Source organism: Hyla sarda, unplaced genomic scaffold (genome assembly GCF_029499605.1).
Source record: "Hyla sarda isolate aHylSar1 unplaced genomic scaffold, aHylSar1.hap1 scaffold_653, whole genome shotgun sequence".
Lineage (NCBI taxonomy): Eukaryota > Metazoa > Chordata > Amphibia > Anura > Hylidae > Hyla > Hyla sarda.
Window position 1 is genome coordinate 96,918 of NW_026610668.1, and position 23,906 is coordinate 120,823.

General features: G+C 45.5%; 1 long non-coding RNA gene and 8 other non-coding genes across 9 annotated transcripts; all 9 read left to right on the plus strand.

Annotated features, from left to right (window-relative positions):
* The first annotated feature begins 838 nt into the window (after positions 1-838).
* LOC130342632 (U2 spliceosomal RNA) lies at positions 839-1,029 on the plus strand. Its single transcript, XR_008882242.1, has one exon. It is a non-coding gene; the product is annotated as a U2 spliceosomal RNA (small nuclear RNA).
* Positions 1,030-3,113: 2,084 nt separating this feature from the next.
* On the plus strand, positions 3,114-3,304 carry LOC130342633 (U2 spliceosomal RNA). Its single transcript, XR_008882243.1, has one exon. It is a non-coding gene; the product is annotated as a U2 spliceosomal RNA (small nuclear RNA).
* Positions 3,305-5,381: 2,077 nt separating this feature from the next.
* On the plus strand, positions 5,382-5,572 carry LOC130342634 (U2 spliceosomal RNA). The gene has a single exon (XR_008882244.1). It is a non-coding gene; the product is annotated as a U2 spliceosomal RNA (small nuclear RNA).
* Positions 5,573-7,661: 2,089 nt separating this feature from the next.
* On the plus strand, positions 7,662-7,852 carry LOC130342635 (U2 spliceosomal RNA). Its single transcript, XR_008882246.1, has one exon. It is a non-coding gene; the product is annotated as a U2 spliceosomal RNA (small nuclear RNA).
* Positions 7,853-9,926: 2,074 nt separating this feature from the next.
* Positions 9,927-10,117, plus strand: LOC130342636 (U2 spliceosomal RNA). Its single transcript, XR_008882247.1, has one exon. It is a non-coding gene; the product is annotated as a U2 spliceosomal RNA (small nuclear RNA).
* Positions 10,118-12,197: 2,080 nt separating this feature from the next.
* LOC130342637 (U2 spliceosomal RNA) lies at positions 12,198-12,388 on the plus strand. The gene has a single exon (XR_008882248.1). It is a non-coding gene; the product is annotated as a U2 spliceosomal RNA (small nuclear RNA).
* A 4,207-nt stretch (positions 12,389-16,595) lies between these two features.
* Positions 16,596-19,475, plus strand: LOC130342560 (uncharacterized). The gene is made up of 3 exons (XR_008882176.1): positions 16,596-16,651; positions 18,384-18,546; positions 19,368-19,475. It is a non-coding gene; the product is annotated as an uncharacterized LOC130342560 (long non-coding RNA).
* Positions 19,476-19,579: 104 nt separating this feature from the next.
* Positions 19,580-19,766, plus strand: LOC130342590 (U2 spliceosomal RNA). The gene has a single exon (XR_008882204.1). It is a non-coding gene; the product is annotated as a U2 spliceosomal RNA (small nuclear RNA).
* Positions 19,767-21,841: 2,075 nt separating this feature from the next.
* On the plus strand, positions 21,842-22,032 carry LOC130342638 (U2 spliceosomal RNA). The gene has a single exon (XR_008882249.1). It is a non-coding gene; the product is annotated as a U2 spliceosomal RNA (small nuclear RNA).
* Positions 22,033-23,906: the final 1,874 nt, after the last annotated feature.

Genomic DNA, 23,906 nt, shown 5'->3' on the forward strand with positions numbered 1-23,906 from the left:
CGTTGAGATATTGCAGCCGCTGCTGTGTCCAGGCCCAGGAGCCTTAGCACTGTGCTGTGATGTCACTCAATACCACTGACATCACTAGGTGTAAACAACATCTCTCCTTTGCTGTGTATGTGACTATGGAGCTGTTTGGTGATGTCGTCTATTACGGCCTTCATAGAAGCAACAGGAGATTGTTGCATCCATCTTGAACCCTCAGAACTACAGTGCTATGATGTCACTCACTTCCACAGGCCTTGCAGAGTGTAAACAACAACAACCCAGCTTTGTTGTGTATGTAACCAAAGGGATTTGTGATGTCACCTAGAACCTTCACAGCAGCGACAGCTTTATGAGGAGCATCAGCACTGCTCTGCCTGAGCAGAACCATCACCGCCATAGGTTGTCAAATAACCCGGATTTAACCCACACAGGTAAGTCCAATGGGGTGCAGGCATGTCCTCTATGCTTACAGCTTCCCGTGGGTGTTGGTTTGATACCGTTTGGGGACAGCCAAGGAGGCATCTGCAGGCAACAAAGGTAGGTGTGTGCTTGTGTGTGTGTTTCCTATGCAGATCCTAAGCCCAGTGTCACATGCAAGTAGGAGGAGTAAGAAGGGTTCCTGGCAAATCCGGGTTATGGATTGCATTTAAAAAGGCCCCGTGGGAGTGCAATGGGCCCCTGTCTTGCTGCTTAGCAATAATGGTATGGGTTTAGGTTCTGCTGTGTGTACTGGTGGTTGACTGCCCCCCAGCCCAGAGTGTGCATGGAAAATTGTCTGGCAGCCTCCCTGACAGCAAGCAGTGATAGTGCCCATGAAGGGGACCTTGTTGGGCCCGCCCCTTTCACGGTTATCGCTTCTCGGCCTTTTGGCTAAGATCAAGTGTAGTATCTGTTCTTATCAGTTTAATATCTGATACGTCCCCTATCTGGGGACCATATATTAAATGGATTTTTGAGAACGGGGGCCGATTTCGAAGCTTGCTTCCGTCGCCCTATGCATTGACCCGATATGGCAGTATCTTCGGGTACAGTGCACCACCCCCTTACAGGGTTAAAAAGAAAGATTCCTACTTTCATTGCTACCTGCTTGCTGGCTAGCCAGCTAGCCAGCCCTGTGGGCCTTGCTGCTGCTGCAGCCAAAAAACAAAAGGTGGTGCTTCTGCTGCTTCTGCTTCTGCTTGTGTCTGGCCCCTGTTGGAGCGTCCAGGCACAGGACTTCTGCTGCTGCTGACTAAATGGCCTCCTTAATTGGATCATTTGAGTAGCCAGCACACCTGTGCAGGTAGGGCATGACATGATAGGCAGCTGCCTTGATAGCGGGTGGGTGCTGAATGTTCCTAATTGACAAAATAAGATTAATGCTTATGAAGAAATATAAAATCTCATCCCTTCCCCAATATCGCGCCACACCCCTACCCCTTAATTCCCTGGTTGAACGTGATGGACATATGTCTTTTTTCGACCGTACTAACTATGTAACTATGTAACATAACATGGGGGGGGGGGGGGGGGGTCTCCTGGCTGTTCACACAGGTGTGTCATTGCTGTACATTGACCATGCATTGCTTCTGTGGTATTGCAAAGGCAAAGACAAATGCTTCCAGCCATCCATTGCACTAATGGATTGGTCATCAGCTGGCTGTCTATGTCCCGCATCAATATAGACCAAAGTACAGAGGGTTAGGCTATGCTATTGTGCACCTACCTGATGCATCAGAAGGTGCGAGGCCCTTGCTAAATTCTGTGCACAGACTTTGAGATCTATGCTTTAGACTGTATCTAAACCTGCTCCAACATGGACTGACATTCTGGCCTACTTTCAGCCGATGCGACTTGTCTGTCGCTGAACAGTCGCTTTTTATGTATTCAGCACCTATGTATAATGTTGTAAAAATGCTCTAGAAGCTAAAGTCGCAGAAATGTCACACATATTTGGCCTGCAACTTTCTGTGCGACAAATTCAGACAGGAAAAATCAGTATAAATCCTTAGAAAATTATCCCCCAGTGTCTCCATCTGCTGGCGGTATTGAATAAGCATTGCTGCACTGATGGGGTATGCATTAGACGAAAAAAAAGAAGAAAAAGAAGAATAATACGCCCAGAAAAGAGGCGAAAAGGAGAAAAACGTAAAAAAACGTGAAAAAAAAGTAAGAGGAAGAGAAGGGAAAAAAAGGTGGAAATGGGTTTAAAAGTGATTTCGGCGGAGAAATATATATATATATATATATATATATATATATATATATATATATGCGCACACACACACATAGATATAAACGTATTCTCCGTTGAGATATTGCAGCCGCTGCTGTGTCCAGGCCCAGGAGCCTTAGCACTGTGCTGTGATGTCACTCAATACCACTGACATCACTAGGTGTAAACAACATCTCTCCTTTGCTGTGTATGTGACTATGGAGCTGTTTGGTGATGTCGTCTATTACGGCCTTCATAGAAGCAACAGGAGATTGTTGCATCCATCTTGAACCCTCAGAACTACAGTGCTATGATGTCACTCACTTCCACAGGCCTTGCAGAGTGTAAACAACAACAACCCAGCTTTGTTGTGTATGTAACCAAAGGGATTTGTGATGTCACCTAGAACCTTCACAGCAGCGACAGCTTTATGAGGAGCATCAGCACTGCTCTGCCTGAGCAGAACCATCACCGCCATAGGTTGTCAAATAACCCGGATTTAACCCACACAGGTAAGTCCAATGGGGTGCAGGCATGTCCTCTATGCTTACAGCTTCCCGTGGGTGTTGGTTTGATACCGTTTGGGGACAGCCAAGGAGGCATCTGCAGGCAACAAAGGTAGGTGTGTGCTTGTGTGTGTGTTTCCTATGCAGATCCTAAGCCCAGTGTCACATGCAAGTAGGAGGAGTAAGAAGGGTTCCTGGCAAATCCGGGTTATGGATTGCATTTAAAAAGGCCCCGTGGGAGTGCAATGGGCCCCTGTCTTGCTGCTTAGCAATAATGGTATGGGTTTAGGTTCTGCTGTGTGTACTGGTGGTTGACTGCCCCCCAGCCCAGAGTGTGCATGGAAAATTGTCTGGCAGCCTCCCTGACAGCAAGCAGTGATAGTGCCCATGAAGGGGACCTTGTTGGGCCCGCCCCTTTCACGGTTATCGCTTCTCGGCCTTTTGGCTAAGATCAAGTGTAGTATCTGTTCTTATCAGTTTAATATCTGATACGTCCCCTATCTGGGGACCATATATTAAATGGATTTTTGAGAACGGGGGCCGATTTCGAAGCTTGCTTCCGTCGCCCTATGCATTGACCCGATATGGCAGTATCTTCGGGTACAGTGCACCACCCCCTTACAGGGTTAAAAAGAAAGATTCCTACTTTCATTGCTACCTGCTTGCTGGCTAGCCAGCTAGCCAGCCCTGTGGGCCTTGCTGCTGCTGCAGCCAAAAAACAAAAGGTGGTGGTGCTTCTGCTGCTTCTGCTTCTGCTTGTGTCTGGCCCCTGTTGGAGCGTCCAGGCACAGGACTTCTGCTGCTGCTGACTAAATGGCCTCCTTAATTGGATCATTTGAGTAGCCAGCACACCTGTGCAGGTAGGGCATGACATGATAGGCAGCTGCCTTGATAGCGGGTGGGTGCTGAATGTTCCTAATTGACAAAATAAGATTAATGCTTATGAAGAAATATAAAATCTCATCCCTTCCCCAATATCGCGCCACACCCCTACCCCTTAATTCCCTGGTTGAACGTGATGGACATATGTCTTTTTTCGACCTTACTAACTATGTAACTATGTAACATAACATGGGGGGGGGGGGGGTCTCCTGGCTGTTCACACAGGTGTGTCATTGCTGTACATTGACCATGCATTGCTTCTGTGGTATTGCAAAGGCAAAGACAAATGCTTCCAGCCATCCATTGCACTAATGGATTGGTCATCAGCTGGCTGTCTATGTCCCGCATCAATATAGACCAAAGTACAGAGGGTTAGGCTATGCTATTGTGCACCTACCTGATGCATCAGAAGGTGCGAGGCCCTTGCTAAATTCTGTGCACAGACTTTGAGATCTATGCTTTAGACTGTATCTAAACCTGCTCCAACATGGACTGACATTCTGGCCTACTTTCAGCCGATGCGACTTGTCTGTCGCTGAACAGTCGCTTTTTATGTATTCAGCACCTATGTATAATGTTGTAAAAATGCTCTAGAAGCTAAAGTCGCAGAAATGTCACACATATTTGGCCTGCAACTTTCTGTGCGACAAATTCAGACAGGAAAAATCAGTATAAATCCTTAGAAAATTATCCCCCAGTGTCTCCATCTGCTGGCGGTATTGAATAAGCATTGCTGCACTGATGGGGTATGCATTAGACGAAAAAAAAGAAGAAAAAGAAGAATAATACGCCCAGAAAAGAGGCGAAAAGGAGAAAAACGTAAAAAAACGTGAAAAAAAAGTAAGAGGAAGAGAAGGGAAAAAAAGGTGGAAATGGGTTTAAAAGTGATTTCGGCGGAGAAATATATATATATATATATATATATATATATATATATATGCGCACACACACACATAGATATAAACGTATTCTCCGTTGAGATATTGCAGCCGCTGCTGTGTCCAGGCCCAGGAGCCTTAGCACTGTGCTGTGATGTCACTCAATACCACTGACATCACTAGGTGTAAACAACATCTCTCCTTTGCTGTGTATGTGACTATGGAGCTGTTTGGTGATGTCGTCTATTACGGCCTTCATAGAAGCAACAGGAGATTGTTGCATCCATCTTGAACCCTCAGAACTACAGTGCTATGATGTCACTCACTTCCACAGGCCTTGCAGAGTGTAAACAACAACAACCCAGCTTTGTTGTGTATGTAACCAAAGGGATTTGTGATGTCACCTAGAACCTTCACAGCAGCGACAGCTTTATGAGGAGCATCAGCACTGCTCTGCCTGAGCAGAACCATCACCGCCATAGGTTGTCAAATAACCCGGATTTAACCCACACAGGTAAGTCCAATGGGGTGCAGGCATGTCCTCTATGCTTACAGCTTCCCGTGGGTGTTGGTTTGATACCGTTTGGGGACAGCCAAGGAGGCATCTGCAGGCAACAAAGGTAGGTGTGTGCTTGTGTGTGTGTTTCCTATGCAGATCCTAAGCCCAGTGTCACATGCAAGTAGGAGGAGTAAGAAGGGTTCCTGGCAAATCCGGGTTATGGATTGCATTTAAAAAGGCCCCGTGGGAGTGCAATGGGCCCCTGTCTTGCTGCTTAGCAATAATGGTATGGGTTTAGGTTCTGCTGTGTGTACTGGTGGTTGACTGCCCCCCAGCCCAGAGTGTGCATGGAAAATTGTCTGGCAGCCTCCCTGACAGCAAGCAGTGATAGTGCCCATGAAGGGGACCTTGTTGGGCCCGCCCCTTTCACGGTTATCGCTTCTCGGCCTTTTGGCTAAGATCAAGTGTAGTATCTGTTCTTATCAGTTTAATATCTGATACGTCCCCTATCTGGGGACCATATATTAAATGGATTTTTGAGAACGGGGGCCGATTTCGAAGCTTGCTTCCGTCGCCCTATGCATTGACCCGATATGGCAGTATCTTCGGGTACAGTGCACCACCCCCTTACAGGGTTAAAAAGAAAGATTCCTACTTTCATTGCTACCTGCTTGCTGGCTAGCCAGCTAGCCAGCCCTGTGGGCCTTGCTGCTGCTGCAGCCAAAAAACAAAAGGTGGTGCTGCTGCTGCTTCTGCTGCTTCTGCTTCTGCTTGTGTCTGGCCCCTGTTGGAGCGTCCAGGCACAGGACTTCTGCTGCTGCTGACTAAATGGCCTCCTTAATTGGATCATTTGAGTAGCCAGCACACCTGTGCAGGTAGGGCATGACATGATAGGCAGCTGCCTTGATAGCGGGTGGGTGCTGAATGTTCCTAATTGACAAAATAAGATTAATGCTTATGAAGAAATATAAAATCTCATCCCTTCCCCAATATCGCGCCACACCCCTACCCCTTAATTCCCTGGTTGAACGTGATGGACATATGTCTTTTTTCGACCGTACTAACTATGTAACTATGTAACATAACATGGGGGGGGGGGGTCTCCTGGCTGTTCACACAGGTGTGTCATTGCTGTACATTGACCATGCATTGCTTCTGTGGTATTGCAAAGGCAAAGACAAATGCTTCCAGCCATCCATTGCACTAATGGATTGGTCATCAGCTGGCTGTCTATGTCCCGCATCAATATAGACCAAAGTACAGAGGGTTAGGCTATGCTATTGTGCACCTACCTGATGCATCAGAAGGTGCGAGGCCCTTGCTAAATTCTGTGCACAGACTTTGAGATCTATGCTTTAGACTGTATCTAAACCTGCTCCAACATGGACTGACATTCTGGCCTACTTTCAGCCGATGCGACTTGTCTGTCGCTGAACAGTCGCTTTTTATGTATTCAGCACCTATGTATAATGTTGTAAAAATGCTCTAGAAGCTAAAGTCGCAGAAATGTCACACATATTTGGCCTGCAACTTTCTGTGCGACAAATTCAGACAGGAAAAATCAGTATAAATCCTTAGAAAATTATCCCCCAGTGTCTCCATCTGCTGGCGGTATTGAATAAGCATTGCTGCACTGATGGGGTATGCATTAGACGAAAAAAAAGAAGAAAAAGAAGAATAATACGCCCAGAAAAGAGGCGAAAAGGAGAAAAACGTAAAAAAACGTGAAAAAAAAGTAAGAGGAAGAGAAGGGAAAAAAAGGTGGAAATGGGTTTAAAAGTGATTTCGGCGGAGAAATATATATATATATATATATATATATATATATATATATATATATATGCGCACACACACACATAGATATAAACGTATTCTCCGTTGAGATATTGCAGCCGCTGCTGTGTCCAGGCCCAGGAGCCTTAGCACTGTGCTGTGATGTCACTCAATACCACTGACATCACTAGGTGTAAACAACATCTCTCCTTTGCTGTGTATGTGACTATGGAGCTGTTTGGTGATGTCGTCTATTACGGCCTTCATAGAAGCAACAGGAGATTGTTGCATCCATCTTGAACCCTCAGAACTACAGTGCTATGATGTCACTCACTTCCACAGGCCTTGCAGAGTGTAAACAACAACAACCCAGCTTTGTTGTGTATGTAACCAAAGGGATTTGTGATGTCACCTAGAACCTTCACAGCAGCGACAGCTTTATGAGGAGCATCAGCACTGCTCTGCCTGAGCAGAACCATCACCGCCATAGGTTGTCAAATAACCCGGATTTAACCCACACAGGTAAGTCCAATGGGGTGCAGGCATGTCCTCTATGCTTACAGCTTCCCGTGGGTGTTGGTTTGATACCGTTTGGGGACAGCCAAGGAGGCATCTGCAGGCAACAAAGGTAGGTGTGTGCTTGTGTGTGTGTTTCCTATGCAGATCCTAAGCCCAGTGTCACATGCAAGTAGGAGGAGTAAGAAGGGTTCCTGGCAAATCCGGGTTATGGATTGCATTTAAAAAGGCCCCGTGGGAGTGCAATGGGCCCCTGTCTTGCTGCTTAGCAATAATGGTATGGGTTTAGGTTCTGCTGTGTGTACTGGTGGTTGACTGCCCCCCAGCCCAGAGTGTGCATGGAAAATTGTCTGGCAGCCTCCCTGACAGCAAGCAGTGATAGTGCCCATGAAGGGGACCTTGTTGGGCCCGCCCCTTTCACGGTTATCGCTTCTCGGCCTTTTGGCTAAGATCAAGTGTAGTATCTGTTCTTATCAGTTTAATATCTGATACGTCCCCTATCTGGGGACCATATATTAAATGGATTTTTGAGAACGGGGGCCGATTTCGAAGCTTGCTTCCGTCGCCCTATGCATTGACCCGATATGGCAGTATCTTCGGGTACAGTGCACCACCCCCTTACAGGGTTAAAAAGAAAGATTCCTACTTTCATTGCTACCTGCTTGCTGGCTAGCCAGCTAGCCAGCCCTGTGGGCCTTGCTGCTGCTGCAGCCAAAAAACAAAAGGTGGTGCTGCTGCTGCTTCTGCTGCTTCTGCTTCTGCTTGTGTCTGGCCCCTGTTGGAGCGTCCAGGCACAGGACTTCTGCTGCTGCTGACTAAATGGCCTCCTTAATTGGATCATTTGAGTAGCCAGCACACCTGTGCAGGTAGGGCATGACATGATAGGCAGCTGCCTTGATAGCGGGTGGGTGCTGAATGTTCCTAATTGACAAAATAAGATTAATGCTTATGAAGAAATATAAAATCTCATCCCTTCCCCAATATCGCGCCACACCCCTACCCCTTAATTCCCTGGTTGAACGTGATGGACATATGTCTTTTTTCGACCTTACTAACTATGTAACTATGTAACATAACATGGGGGGGGGGGGGTCTCCTGGCTGTTCACACAGGTGTGTCATTGCTGTACATTGACCATGCATTGCTTCTGTGGTATTGCAAAGGCAAAGACAAATGCTTCCAGCCATCCATTGCACTAATGGATTGGTCATCAGCTGGCTGTCTATGTCCCGCATCAATATAGACCAAAGTACAGAGGGTTAGGCTATGCTATTGTGCACCTACCTGATGCATCAGAAGGTGCGAGGCCCTTGCTAAATTCTGTGCACAGACTTTGAGATCTATGCTTTAGACTGTATCTAAACCTGCTCCAACATGGACTGACATTCTGGCCTACTTTCAGCCGATGCGACTTGTCTGTCGCTGAACAGTCGCTTTTTATGTATTCAGCACCTATGTATAATGTTGTAAAAATGCTCTAGAAGCTAAAGTCGCAGAAATGTCACACATATTTGGCCTGCAACTTTCTGTGCGACAAATTCAGACAGGAAAAATCAGTATAAATCCTTAGAAAATTATCCCCCAGTGTCTCCATCTGCTGGCGGTATTGAATAAGCATTGCTGCACTGATGGGGTATGCATTAGACGAAAAAAAAGAAGAAAAAGAAGAATAATACGCCCAGAAAAGAGGCGAAAAGGAGAAAAACGTAAAAAAACGTGAAAAAAAAGTAAGAGGAAGAGAAGGGAAAAAAAGGTGGAAATGGGTTTAAAAGTGATTTCGGCGGAGAAATATATATATATATATATATATATATATATGCGCACACACACACATAGATATAAACGTATTCTCCGTTGAGATATTGCAGCCGCTGCTGTGTCCAGGCCCAGGAGCCTTAGCACTGTGCTGTGATGTCACTCAATACCACTGACATCACTAGGTGTAAACAACATCTCTCCTTTGCTGTGTATGTGACTATGGAGCTGTTTGGTGATGTCGTCTATTACGGCCTTCATAGAAGCAACAGGAGATTGTTGCATCCATCTTGAACCCTCAGAACTACAGTGCTATGATGTCACTCACTTCCACAGGCCTTGCAGAGTGTAAACAACAACAACCCAGCTTTGTTGTGTATGTAACCAAAGGGATTTGTGATGTCACCTAGAACCTTCACAGCAGCGACAGCTTTATGAGGAGCATCAGCACTGCTCTGCCTGAGCAGAACCATCACCGCCATAGGTTGTCAAAAAACCCGGATTTAACCCACACAGGTAAGTCCAATGGGGTGCAGGCATGTCCTCTATGCTTACAGCTTCCCGTGGGTGTTGGTTTGATACCGTTTGGGGACAGCCAAGGAGGCATCTGCAGGCAACAAAGGTAGGTGTGTGCTTGTGTGTGTGTTTCCTATGCAGATCCTAAGCCCAGTGTCACATGCAAGTAGGAGGAGTAAGAAGGGTTCCTGGCAAATCCGGGTTATGGATTGCATTTAAAAAGGCCCCGTGGGAGTGCAATGGGCCCCTGTCTTGCTGCTTAGCAATAATGGTATGGGTTTAGGTTCTGCTGTGTGTACTGGTGGTTGACTGCCCCCCAGCCCAGAGTGTGCATGGAAAATTGTCTGGCAGCCTCCCTGACAGCAAGCAGTGATAGTGCCCATGAAGGGGACCTTGTTGGGCCCGCCCCTTTCACGGTTATCGCTTCTCGGCCTTTTGGCTAAGATCAAGTGTAGTATCTGTTCTTATCAGTTTAATATCTGATACGTCCCCTATCTGGGGACCATATATTAAATGGATTTTTGAGAACGGGGGCCGATTTCGAAGCTTGCTTCCGTCGCCCTATGCATTGACCCGATATGGCAGTATCTTCGGGTACAGTGCACCACCCCCTTACAGGGTTAAAAAGAAAGATTCCTACTTTCATTGCTACCTGCTTGCTGGCTAGCCAGCTAGCCAGCCCTGTGGGCCTTGCTGCTGCTGCAGCCAAAAAACAAAAGGTGCTGCTTCTGCTGCTTCTGCTTCTGCTTGTGTCTGGCCCCTGTTGGAGCGTCCAGGCACAGGACTTCTGCTGCTGCTGACTAAATGGCCTCCTTAATTGGATCATTTGAGTAGCCAGCACACCTGTGCAGGTAGGGCATGACATGATAGGCAGCTGCCTTGATAGCGGGTGGGTGCTGAATGTTCCTAATTGACAAAATAAGATTAATGCTTATGAAGAAATATAAAATCTCATCCCTTCCCCAATATCGCGCCACACCCCTACCCCTTAATTCCCTGGTTGAACGTGATGGACATATGTCTTTTTTCGACCGTACTAACTATGTAACTATGTAACATAACATGGGGGGGGGGGGGGGGTCTCCTGGCTGTTCACACAGGTGTGTCATTGCTGTACATTGACCATGCATTGCTTCTGTGGTATTGCAAAGGCAAAGACAAATGCTTCCAGCCATCCATTGCACTAATGGATTGGTCATCAGCTGGCTGTCTATGTCCCGCATCAATATAGACCAAAGTACAGAGGGTTAGGCTATGCTATTGTGCACCTACCTGATGCATCAGAAGGTGCGAGGCCCTTGCTAAATTCTGTGCACAGACTTTGAGATCTATGCTTTAGACTGTATCTAAACCTGCTCCAACATGGACTGACATTCTGGCCTACTTTCAGCCGATGCGACTTGTCTGTCGCTGAACAGTCGCTTTTTATGTATTCAGCACCTATGTATAATGTTGTAAAAATGCTCTAGAAGCTAAAGTCGCAGAAATGTCACACATATTTGGCCTGCAACTTTCTGTGCGACAAATTCAGACAGGAAAAATCAGTATAAATCCTTAGAAAATTATCCCCCAGTGTCTCCATCTGCTGGCGGTATTGAATAAGCATTGCTGCACTGATGGGGTATGCATTAGACGAAAAAAAAGAAGAAAAAGAAGAATAATACGCCCAGAAAAGAGGCGAAAAGGAGAAAAACGTAAAAAAACGTGAAAAAAAAGTAAGAGGAAGAGAAGGGAAAAAAAGGTGGAAATGGGTTTAAAAGTGATTTCGGCGGAGAAATATATATATATATATATATATATATATATATATATATATATGCGCACACACACACATAGATATAAACGTATTCTCCGTTGAGATATTGCAGCCGCTGCTGTGTCCAGGCCCAGGAGCCTTAGCACTGTGCTGTGATGTCACTCAATACCACTGACATCACTAGGTGTAAACAACATCTCTCCTTTGCTATGTATGTGACTATGGAGCTGTTTGGTGATGTCGTCTATTACGGCCTTCATAGAAGCAACAGGAGATTGTTGCATCCATCTTGAACCCTCAGAACTACAGTGCTATGATGTCACTCACTTCCACAGGCCTTGCAGAGTGTAAACAACAACAACCCAGCTTTGTTGTGTATGTAACCAAAGGGATTTGTGATGTCACCTAGAACCTTCACAGCAGCGACAGCTTTATGAGGAGCATCAGCACTGCTCTGCCTGAGCAGAACCATCACCGCCATAGGTTGTCAAATAACCCGGATTTAACCCACACAGGTAAGTCCAATGGGGTGCAGGCATGTCCTCTATGCTTACAGCTTCCCGTGGGTGTTGGTTTGATACCGTTTGGGGACAGCCAAGGAGGCATCTGCAGGCAACAAAGGTAGGTGTGTGCTTGTGTGTGTGTTTCCTATGCAGATCCTAAGCCCAGTGTCACATGCAAGTAGGAGGAGTAAGAAGGGTTCCTGGCAAATCCGGGTTATGGATTGCATTTAAAAAGGCCCCGTGGGAGTGCAATGGGCCCCTGTCTTGCTTCTTAGCAATAATGGTATGGGTTTAGGTTCTGCTGTGTGTACTGGTGGTTGACTGCCCCCCAGCCCAGAGTGTGCATGGAAAATTGTCTGGCAGCCTCCCTGACAGCAAGCAGTGATAGTGCCCATGAAGGGGACCTTGTTGGGCCCGCCCCTTTCACGGTTATCGCTTCTCGGCCTTTTGGCTAAGATCAAGTGTAGTATCTGTTCTTATCAGTTTAATATCTGATACGTCCCCTATCTGGGGACCATATATTAAATGGATTTTTGAGAACGGGGGCCGATTTCGAAGCTTGCTTCCGTCGCCCTATGCATTGACCCGATATGGCAGTATCTTCGGGTACAGTGCACCACCCCCTTACAGGGTTAAAAAGAAAGATTCCTACTTTCATTGCTACCTGCTTGCTGGCTAGCCAGCTAGCCAGCCCTGTGGGCCTTGCTGCTGCTGCAGCCAAAAAACAAAAGGTGGTGCTGCTGCTGCTTCTGCTGCTTCTGCTTCTGCTTGTGTCTGGCCCCTGTTGGAGCGTCCAGGCACAGGACTTCTGCTGCTGCTGACTAAATGGCCTCCTTAATTGGATCATTTGAGTAGCCAGCACACCTGTGCAGGTAGGGCATGACATGATAGGCAGCTGCCTTGATAGCGGGTGGGTGCTGAATGTTCCTAATTGACAAAATAAGATTAATGCTTATGAAGAAATATAAAATCTCATCCCTTCCCCAATATCGCGCCACACCCCTACCCCTTAATTCCCTGGTTGAACGTGATGGACATATGTCTTTTTTCGACCGTACTAACTATGTAACTATGTAACATAACATGGGGGGGGGGGGGGGGGTCTCCTGGCTGTTCACACAGGTGTGTCATTGCTGTACATTGACCATGCATTGCTTCTGTGGTATTGCAAAGGCAAAGACAAATGCTTCCAGCCATCCATTGCACTAATGGATTGGTCATCAGCTGGCTGTCTATGTCCCGCATCAATATAGACCAAAGTACAGAGGGTTAGGCTATGCTATTGTGCACCTACCTGATGCATCAGAAGGTGCGAGGCCCTTGCTAAATTCTGTGCACAGACTTTGAGATCTATGCTTTAGACTGTATCTAAACCTGCTCCAACATGGACTGACATTCTGGCCTACTTTCAGCCGATGCGACTTGTCTGTCGCTGAACAGTCGCTTTTTATGTATTCAGCACCTATGTATAATGTTGTAAAAATGCTCTAGAAGCTAAAGTCGCAGAAATGTCACACATATTTGGCCTGCAACTTTCTGTGCGACAAATTCAGACAGGAAAAATCAGTATAAATCCTTAGAAAATTATCCCCCAGTGTCTCCATCTGCTGGCGGTATTGAATAAGCATTGCTGCACTGATGGGGTATGCATTAGACGAAAAAAAAGAAGAAAAAGAAGAATAATACGCCCAGAAAAGAGGCGAAAAGGAGAAAAACGTAAAAAAACGTGAAAAAAAAGTAAGAGGAAGAGAAGGGAAAAAAAGGTGGAAATGGGTTTAAAAGTGATTTCGGCGGAGAAATATATATATATATATATATATATATATATATATATATATATATATGCGCACACACACACATAGATATAAACGTATTCTCCGTTGAGATATTGCAGCCGCTGCTGTGTCCAGGCCCAGGAGCCTTAGCACTGTGCTGTGATGTCACTCAATACCACTGACATCACTAGGTGTAAACAACATCTCTCCTTTGCTGTGTATGTGACTATGGAGCTGTTTGGTGATGTCGTCTATTACGGCCTTCATAGAAGCAACAGGAGATTGTTGCATCCATCTTGAACCCTCAGAACTACAGTGCTATGATGTCACTCACTTCCACAGGCCTTGCAGAGTGTAAACAACAACAACCCAGCTTTGTTGTGTATGTAACCAAAGGGATTTGTGATGTCACCTAGAACCTTCACAGCAGCGACAGCTTTATGAGGAGCATCAGCACTGCTCTGCCTGAGCAGAACCATCACCGCCATAGGTTGTCAAATAACCCGGATTTAACCCACACAGGTAAGTCCAATGGGGTGCAGGCATGTCCTCTATGCTTACAGCTTCCCGTGGGTGTTGGTTTGATACCGTTTGGGGACAGCCAAGGAGGCATCTGCAGGCAACAAAGGTAGGTGTGTGCTTGTGTGTGTGTTTCCTATGCAGATCCTAAGCCCAGTGTCACATGCAAGTAGGAGGAGTAAGAAGGGTTCCTGGCAAATCCGGGTTATGGATTGCATTTAAAAAGGCCCCGTGGGAGTGCAATGGGCCCCTGTCTTGCTGCTTAGCAATAATGGTATGGGTTTAGGTTCTGCTGTGTGTACTGGTGGTTGACTGCCCCCCAGCCCAGAGTGTGCATGGAAAATTGTCTGGCAGCCTCCCTGACAGCAAGCAGTGATAGTGCCCATGAAGGGGACCTTGTTGGGCCCGCCCCTTTCACGGTTATCGCTTCTCGGCCTTTTGGCTAAGATCAAGTGTCTTGCCCTAAGGTATTCGGGTACCCCTCTCCTCGGCCTTGTGGGATCGCCCAGGTTTATTGCCTGGGCTTCACCCACCTGCTGCTATTGGGGAGAGGGCTTAGTCCCAGGATAACGGGAAGGTGATCATCGGAGGACGGGTCTGCCGGAGAGGATGGCTAATGCGCCGAACGCTCCTAATACAGTACGGCTGTTTATCGAGGAGGAAAAGAGGAGTGCCTACGGGATTTTGCATGTCCAGCAGAAGGTCGTGGAAGGAGTGCTGAGGATGCCGCATGCTTCCATCTTCTGTGTCCAGGTCTTTCCCAGCCAAGGATTCTTTGACGTGACCTTCTACAACCTGGATGATCTCCGTACCTGTCTCTACCGGAGTAAGGAGAATGCTTCTCACCCTGACCTACAAGGGATCCGATTCATTTCCTGCGAGGCTCGGCCTAAGAAAGTTCCAGTGGTAGTGCATATGTACAACCCTTTTGTGCGGGATGAGGAGATCCAGACCTTTCTAAGAAGGTATTGTGTGTCTGTTTCTGGTGCGGAGAGGAAAAATAACATCCTGGGGACTTTCACAGGCATGAGACGTTTTTGGGTGGAGTTTAGGCCTGCCCCCGAGGGTGGTGCTGAAGGTTTTTGTCACCCCCCGCAGAACTTTGCGATAGGGAACAACAGGGGGTTTCTGCACTACCCGGGGATGCCAAGTTTTTGCCGGGACTGTTTTTGCTTTGGTCATACCAGAGAGAACTGTACAACCGGGCAGGTTTGCAGGAACTGCCACAAGCCTGATCACCGCACTGCAGACTGTCCCGAGAAACGCAAGTGTCATTTCTGTGGTTCTTCGGATCACCTGGCTAGGAGTTGCCCCACTTACCAGTCCGGGGCACCCCGATCATATGCAATGGCTCTTCGAGGTGGGACAGTTCCTGAGGACTCCAATGCTGCCAGGGCAGGCGATGCAGAGGTTAGCGTGCTGACCAGTGAAGCAGAGTCTGCCCCTGTTTTTCCTTCCATTTCTAGGTCTGTTCCGGATGCTTTGGTGGCAGAGGGGGAGAAGGCGGAGTCTGTTTCGGGGGCATCTGTTTCGGAGGCCTCTGATCCCCCAGAGGAGATGACTGTGGACAAAGAATCCTTGAAGAGAAAGATGCCGGTGGAAGAATCGGAGGATGACTGTCCGACTCCTCAGAGTCAAAGGATTGAGGACTTTCCTAGCCCGGGAAGGGAGGAGGCAGGTGGAGGGTCGTCATGTCAGATTGATTCTGACTCCTCTTTATCCTCCCTGGGCACAGGTTATTTGGAGGAATGTTCAGTCAAAAAATTGACAAAGACTCTTAAGTTTAAGGAAGGGGAGGCAAAAAATAAGGGTAGAGGTCGGGGAAAGGCTAGGCCTCCTTTTGATAATGCTTGATTTTGTATTTCCTTTTTTTCCTTCAAATGTTTGAATGAGTTTAACAATTGGTTCTCTAAATGTCCGCAGTATTAGATCTTTAGAAAGGAGATCCGCCATTTTTGATTTACTTTCTAGATATTCTTTTGATGTTCTAGGTCTCCAGGAGTGCTGCTTGGATGGGGAGCCAAATATCTCCTGGCCTTATGGGCAATCGGTATGGTCTGGTTCAATGGAACGTAATTCGGGGGTGGGGATTTTGTTCAAAAGTAATGAGTTTGTTGTTAAAAAAGTTGTCCATATTGTTCCGGGTAGGGTATTATTAGTGCATTTTATTTTCAGGGGTTTCACATATAAAGTAATTAATGTTTATGCTCCAACTGGGAGGAAGGAAAGAGGGGAGGTGTTTGAGAAATTATATTTCTTTTTGAGTGGGAGGGATGATGTGTTCCTTATAGGGGATTTCAATTGTATAATAACAGAGGGGGATAGGAGTAGTACTACGGTGGGTGGTGGGTCTGGTTTAGACAGTACTAGTAAGCAGCTTAAAGAGATTGTAAATTTATTTGGGTTAAAGGATTCCTTTGTTGCCCATAATGATGGTACTATCGGTTATACATATTTTTCTAACAATACAAGTTCGCGTATTGATTTCATTTTTGTCTCAAAACTAATGTCTGTTTCTAATTTCAGACGGAGGAGGTTACCGTTCACGGATCATGCCTGGATTGAGTGTGTGGTAAAAGGTGGTGGTCTAAGTGAGTATGGAAAGGGTGTTTGGAAGTTGAATGTGTCTTTATTGGATAATGAATGTGTATTACAAGAATATAGGGAGCGTTTTGATGGATGGGTGTTGAGGAAGGATGCATTTTATAGTGTGGTTGAGTGGTGGGAGTGGGTGAAGTTAGAGACTAAAAGGTTTTTTATTAAAAAAGGGTGTGAGAAAGGGAGGAAAGATAGAGAAGAGTATGAGAGATGGCAAAGAAGGTTAGAGTATTTGTATGAATTGAGGCGTTTGGGGATGAGTGTTGAGAAGGAGATTGAGGAAGCTCGTGGAAGTGTGAATGAGTGTCTGGAGAGGAATGGAAGGAAGATTATTGCACAGGCTAGGGTTGAAGTGAAAGAGAAGGATGAGAAATGTAGCAAATTTTTCTTTAAAAAGGCATTCAGTAAAAAAACTGAGATGATGAGTGTTTTTACGAATGATGGGGTAGAGGTCTTTGGTAAGGATGAGGTGTTAGAGGAAGTGTGGAAGTTTTATTCTGATTTATTCACGGAGAAGGAGCGGGACGTGACTCTAGAGGAGGAATGTTTGGGATATGTGGATAAGCGTTTGGATGAAATTGATGGGTTCTTTATGGAAGAGGATGTGAGGAAGAGTGAGGTGGAGGATGCTGTGAATGGGATGAAGAAAGGAAAAGTGGCAGGGAGTGATGGTTTGCCTGTGGAATTTTATCTTGTGTTTTGGGATATGTTAGGGGATTATGTATGGGAGGTGTGTAAGGAAGTACTTAGGAGAGGGAAGTTATCTAAAAGTATGAGTGAGAGTGTGACTGTGTTATTGTTTAAAAAAGGGGATAAGAGGGATCTTAAAAATTGGAGGCCTATAGCGCTCTTGAATTGTGATTACAAAATTATTGCTAAAGTTATTGCGAATAGGTTAAAGGATGTGATTGATTGTATGGTAGGTGAGGAGCAAATGTGTACAGTGCCTGATCGTAGGATTTCTGAATGTCTGTTAGGTCTGAGGGATGTATTGTGGGACTGTAAAACTAGGAAGCAAGGTGTGGCTGTTGTTACGGTGGATTTTGAAAAAGCGTATGATAGGGTGGTGCATGATTTATTGTTTAGGGTTTTGAGGAGGATGAATGTGCCGGACAGAATGGTGAAGTGGATTGAATGTTTGTATAGGGACATTTATAGTAAGATTCAGGTCAATGGTTTTCTGAGTAGGGAAGTGAGTATAAAATCTGGAGTGCGGCAGGGGTGTCCCCTGTCGCCAATTCTTTTTATTTGTATGATTGAGCCTTTGTTGGGGATGATTAGGAGAGATAAGGTGATGCGGGGTATAGAAATACCTGGTAGTCATGGGAAGGATATGCGAGTGATTGGTTACATGGATGATGTTACTGTTGTATGTAAGTCAATGGCAGGGGTAAGGCGTGCTAAGTTATTGATTGAGTGTTTCTGTTTAATGAGTGGGTTTAAGCTTAATGTTGGGAAGAGTGGTTGTAAATTTTTTGAGGGGTGGGGAGAGAGTGGGTTGTGCGAGTGGCCTGTGAGAGAGGGGGGTGTGGAAGTGCTTGGGGTGGTGTTTGATAATGATTTGTATGGGAAAGAAAGTTGGGAGAGGGTTTTGGGGAGGGTGGGGAATAAAATAAACTTCTGGTCTTTAAGGACTTTATCGATTGAGGGAAGGATTCTGGTTATTAAAGCTGTTATAATTCCTATTTTGCTTTATGTTAATTATGTGTTTCCTCCACCGGATAGGTGTCTGGCAAGAATTATCAGGCAGATCTTTGTTTTCTTATGGAATTCAAGGATGGAGAAATTGAGTCGTGGGAAGGTGGTGAAAAGCAGAATGCATGGTGGGAAAGGAATGATGAATGTGGAAGTGTTCCTGGCTGTGAAGTATGTCAGTTTTTGTCTCGCTGTAAGTAAGAAGGAATGTGTGTTTGGGTGCATGGTAAGGTATTTGGCTGGTAATGTGTTGTTGAAATATAAGCTAATGGAAAGGGACTTAAGGGTACCTGTAAGTTTTGAGGTTCCTTGGTTCTATCAGAGAATAGGGCGGTGTGTCAGGAAAAATAATCTGGAATGTGTGACTGAATGGAATGATAGTAAGAAGGTGATGATAGTGTTGGAGCAGAGAGAAACAGTGGAATGTGTGGGAGGTCTGTCTGAGAAGGATTGTAAGGTAGTGTGGGAAAATGTCAGTCACAAGGAACTGACAAATAAACAAAAGGACTTGTCTTGGATGTTAGCTCATGGGTGTCTGCCAACAAGGGAATTTCAGAGGAGAAGGAGATTGGTAGACAGTGAAGTGTGTCCCAGGGATGGTTGCGGTGGATGTGAGAATTATGTACATGTGTTTTGGGAGTGTGGTTATGCGAAGTCTGTGTGGAGAAAAATGTCTGGTCTAATTAAAAATCTTACTGGAATTGAAATCTTATCCTTTAATATGATGATGTTTGGTTTGTGTGCAGTGGAGAGAGAGAAGGCAAGAGTGTTATGGTTCATAGTAAATTGTGTAAAAGAGGTTCTGTGGGATGTAAGGAATATTAGGATTTTCAATCAAACTGAAGTAAGTGTGAAGGAATGTCTGGGCATGATCCGTGGTAAAATTTACCTTTACGTATTATGTGATAGGAAAAACTATGGTTCTGATGATGCAGAGGGGATCTGGAAACACAAAAAATGGAAGTACTGGTTATGATTGTATTCTTATTTGTCTTTCTTTTTCTTTTCTTACAGATTATATCCTGATATGAAGGGACAGTTGGAGGGACAGAATCCGCTGCAATTAATTTTTTCTGAGGGAAAGTCATGAAGGGAAAGCTTTTTGTTATATGTACATGTAAAGACATGCTTCCTGTATATATTGTATATGTCAAATATGTGTTATTCATGTGTTTTCAGATGAATATGTAATTTTTTGAATGATTTACTTGGTTATGTATTGTATATTTCCTTTTCAATAAAAAAAAAAAAAAAAAAAAATCTGTTCTTATCAGTTTAATATCTGATACGTCCCCTATCTGGGGACCATATATTAAATGGATTTTTGAGAACGGGGGCCGATTTCGAAGCTTGCTTCCGTCGCCCTATGCATTGACCCGATATGGCAGTATCTTCGGGTACAGTGCACCACCCCCTTACAGGGTTAAAAAGAAAGATTCCTACTTTCATTGCTACCTGCTTGCTGGCTAGCCAGCTAGCCAGCCCTGTGGGCCTTGCTGCTGCTGCAGCCAAAAAACAAAAGGTGCTGCTTCTGCTGCTTCTGCTTCTGCTTGTGTCTGGCCCCTGTTGGAGCGTCCAGGCACAGGACTTCTGCTGCTGCTGACTAAATGGCCTCCTTAATTGGATCATTTGAGTAGCCAGCACACCTGTGCAGGTAGGGCATGACATGATAGGCAGCTGCCTTGATAGCGGGTGGGTGCTGAATGTTCCTAATTGACAAAATAAGATTAATGCTTATGAAGAAATATAAAATCTCATCCCTTCCCCAATATCGCGCCACACCCCTACCCCTTAATTCCCTGGTTGAACGTGATGGACATATGTCTTTTTTCGACCGTACTAACTATGTAACTATGTAACATAACATGGGGGGGGTCTCCTGGCTGTTCACACAGGTGTGTCATTGCTGTACATTGACCATGCATTGCTTCTGTGGTATTGCAAAGGCAAAGACAAATGCTTCCAGCCATCCATTGCACTAATGGATTGGTCATCAGCTGGCTGTCTATGTCCCGCATCAATATAGACCAAAGTACAGAGGGTTAGGCTATGCTATTGTGCACCTACCTGATGCATCAGAAGGTGCGAGGCCCTTGCTAAATTCTGTGCACAGACTTTGAGATCTATGATTTAGACTGTATCTAAACCTGCTCCAACATGGACTGACATTCTGGCCTACTTTCAGCCGATGCGACTTGTCTGTCGCTGAACAGTCGCTTTTTATGTATTCAGCACCTATGTATAATGTTGTAAAAATGCTCTAGAAGCTAAAGTCGCAGAAATGTCACACATATTTGGCCTGCAACTTTCTGTGCGACAAATTCAGACAGGAAAAATCAGTATAAATCCTTAGAAAATTATCCCCCAGTGTCTCCATCTGCTGGCGGTATTGAATAAGCATTGCTGCACTGATGGGGTATGCATTAGACGAAAAAAAAGAAGAAAAAGAAGAATAATACGCCCAGAAAAGAGGCGAAAAGGAGAAAAACGTAAAAAAACGTGAAAAAAAAAGTAAGAGGAAGAGAAGGGAAAAAAAGGTGGAAATGGGTTTAAAAGTGATTTCGGCGGAGAAATATATATATATATATATATATATATATATATATATATATATATGCGCACACACACACATAGATATAAACATATTCTCCGTTGAGATATTGCAGCCGCTGCTGTGTCCAGGCCCAGGAGCCTTAGCACTGTGCTGTGATGTCACTCAATACCACTGACATCACTAGGTGTAAACAACATCTCTCCTTTGCTGTGTATGTGACTATGGAGCTGTTTGGTGATGTCGTCTATTACGGCCTTCATAGAAGCAACAGGAGATTGTTGCATCCATCTTGAACCCTCAGAACTACAGTGCTATGATGTCACTCACTTCCACAGGCCTTGCAGAGTGTAAACAACAACAACCCAGCTTTGTTGTGTATGTAACCAAAGGGATTTGTGATGTCACCTAGAACCTTCACAGCAGCGACAGCTTTATGAGGAGCATCAGCACTGCTCTGCCTGAGCAGAACCATCACCGCCATAGGTTGTCAAATAACCCGGATTTAACCCACACAGGTAAGTCCAATGGGGTGCAGGCATGTCCTCTATGCTTACAGCTTCCCGTGGGTGTTGGTTTGATACCGTTTGGGGACAGCCAAGGAGGCATCTGCAGGCAACAAAGGTAGGTGTGTGCTTGTGTGTGTGTTTCCTATGCAGATCCTAAGCCCAGTGTCACATGCAAGTAGGAGGAGTAAGAAGGGTTCCTGGCAAATCCGGGTTATGGATTGCATTTAAAAAGGCCCCGTGGGAGTGCAATGGGCCCCTGTCTTGCTGCTTAGCAATAATGGTATGGGTTTAGGTTCTGCTGTGTGTACTGGTGGTTGACTGCCCCCCAGCCCAGAGTGTGCATGGAAAATTGTCTGGCAGCCTCCCTGACAGCAAGCAGTGATAGTGCCCATGAAGGGGACCTTGTTGGGCCCGCCCCTTTCACGGTTATCGCTTCTCGGCCTTTTGGCTAAGATCAAGTGTAGTATCTGTTCTTATCAGTTTAATATCTGATACGTCCCCTATCTGGGGACCATATATTAAATGGATTTTTGAGAACGGGGGCCGATTTCGAAGCTTGCTTCCGTCGCCCTATGCATTGACCCGATATGGCAGTATCTTCGGGTACAGTGCACCACCCCCTTACAGGGTTAAAAAGAAAGATTCCTACTTTCATTGCTACCTGCTTGCTGGCTAGCCAGCTAGCCAGCCCTGTGGGCCTTGCTGCTGCTGCAGCCAAAAAACAAAAGGTGGTGCTGCTGCTGCTTCTGCTGCTTCTGCTTCTGCTTGTGTCTGGCCCCTGTTGGAGCGTCCAGGCACAGGACTTCTGCTGCTGCTGACTAAATGGCCTCCTTAATTGGATCATTTGAGTAGCCAGCACACCTGTGCAGGTAGGGCATGACATGATAGGCAGCTGCCTTGATAGCGGGTGGGTGCTGAATGTTCCTAATTGACAAAATAAGATTAATGCTTATGAAGAAATATAAAATCTCATCCCTTCCCCAATATCGCGCCACACCCCTACCCCTTAATTCCCTGGTTGAACGTGATGGACATATGTCTTTTTTCGACCGTACTAACTATGTAACTATGTAACATAACATGGGGGGGGGGGGGGGGTCTCCTGGCTGTTCACACAGGTGTGTCATTGCTGTACATTGACCATGCATTGCTTCTGTGGTATTGCAAAGGCAAAGACAAATGCTTCCAGCCATCCATTGCACTAATGGATTGGTCATCAGCTGGCTGTCTATGTCCCGCATCAATATAGACCAAAGTACAGAGGGTTAGGCTATGCTATTGTGCACCTACCTGATGCATCAGAAGGTGCGAGGCCCTTGCTAAATTCTGTGCACAGACTTTGAGATCTATGCTTTAGACTGTATCTAAACCTGCTCCAACATGGACTGACATTCTGGCCTACTTTCAGCCGATGCGACTTGTCTGTCGCTGAACAGTCGCTTTTTATGTATTCAGCACCTATGTATAATGTTGTAAAAATGCTCTAGAAGCTAAAGTCGCAGAAATGTCACACATATTTGGCCTGCAACTTTCTGTGCGACAAATTCAGACAGGAAAAATCAGTATAAATCCTTAGAAAATTATCCCCCAGTGTCTCCATCTGCTGGCGGTATTGAATAAGCATTGCTGCACTGATGGGGTATGCATTAGACGAAAAAAAAGAAGAAAAAGAAGAATAATACGCCCAGAAAAGAGGCGAAAAGGAGAAAAACGTAAAAAAACGTGAAAAAAAAGTAAGAGGAAGAGAAGGGAAAAAAAGGTGGAAATGGGTTTAAAAGTGATTTCGGCGGAGAATATATATATATATATATATATATATATATATATATATATATATATATATATATATATGCGCACACACACACATAGATATAAACGTATTCTCCGTTGAGATATTGCAGCCGCTGCTGTGTCCAGGCCCAGGAGCCTTAGCACTGTGCTGTGATGTCACTCAATACCACTGACATCTAGGTGTAAACAACATCTCTCCTTTGCTGTGTATGTGACTATGGAGCTGTTTGGTGATGTCGTCTATTACGGCCTTCATAGAAGCAACAGGAGATTGTTGCATCCATCTTGAACCCTCAGAACTACAGTGCTATGATGTCACTCACTTCCACAGGCCTTGCAGAGTGTAAACAACAACAACCCAGCTTTGTTGTGTATGTAACCAAAGGGATTTGTGATGTCACCTAGAACCTTCACAGCAGCGACAGCTTTATGAGGAGCATCAGCACTGCTCTGCCTGAGCAGAACCATCACCGCCATAGGTTGTCAAATAACCCGGATTTAACCCACACAGGTAAGTCCAATGGGGTGCAGGCATGTCCTCTATGCTTACAGCTTCCCGTGGGTGTTGGTTTGATACCGTTTGGGGACAGCCAAGGAGGCATCTGCAGGCAACAAAGGTAGGTGTGTGCTTGTGTGTGTGTTTCCTATGCAGATCCTAAGCCCAGTGTCACATGCAAGTAGGAGGAGTAAGAAGGGTTCCTG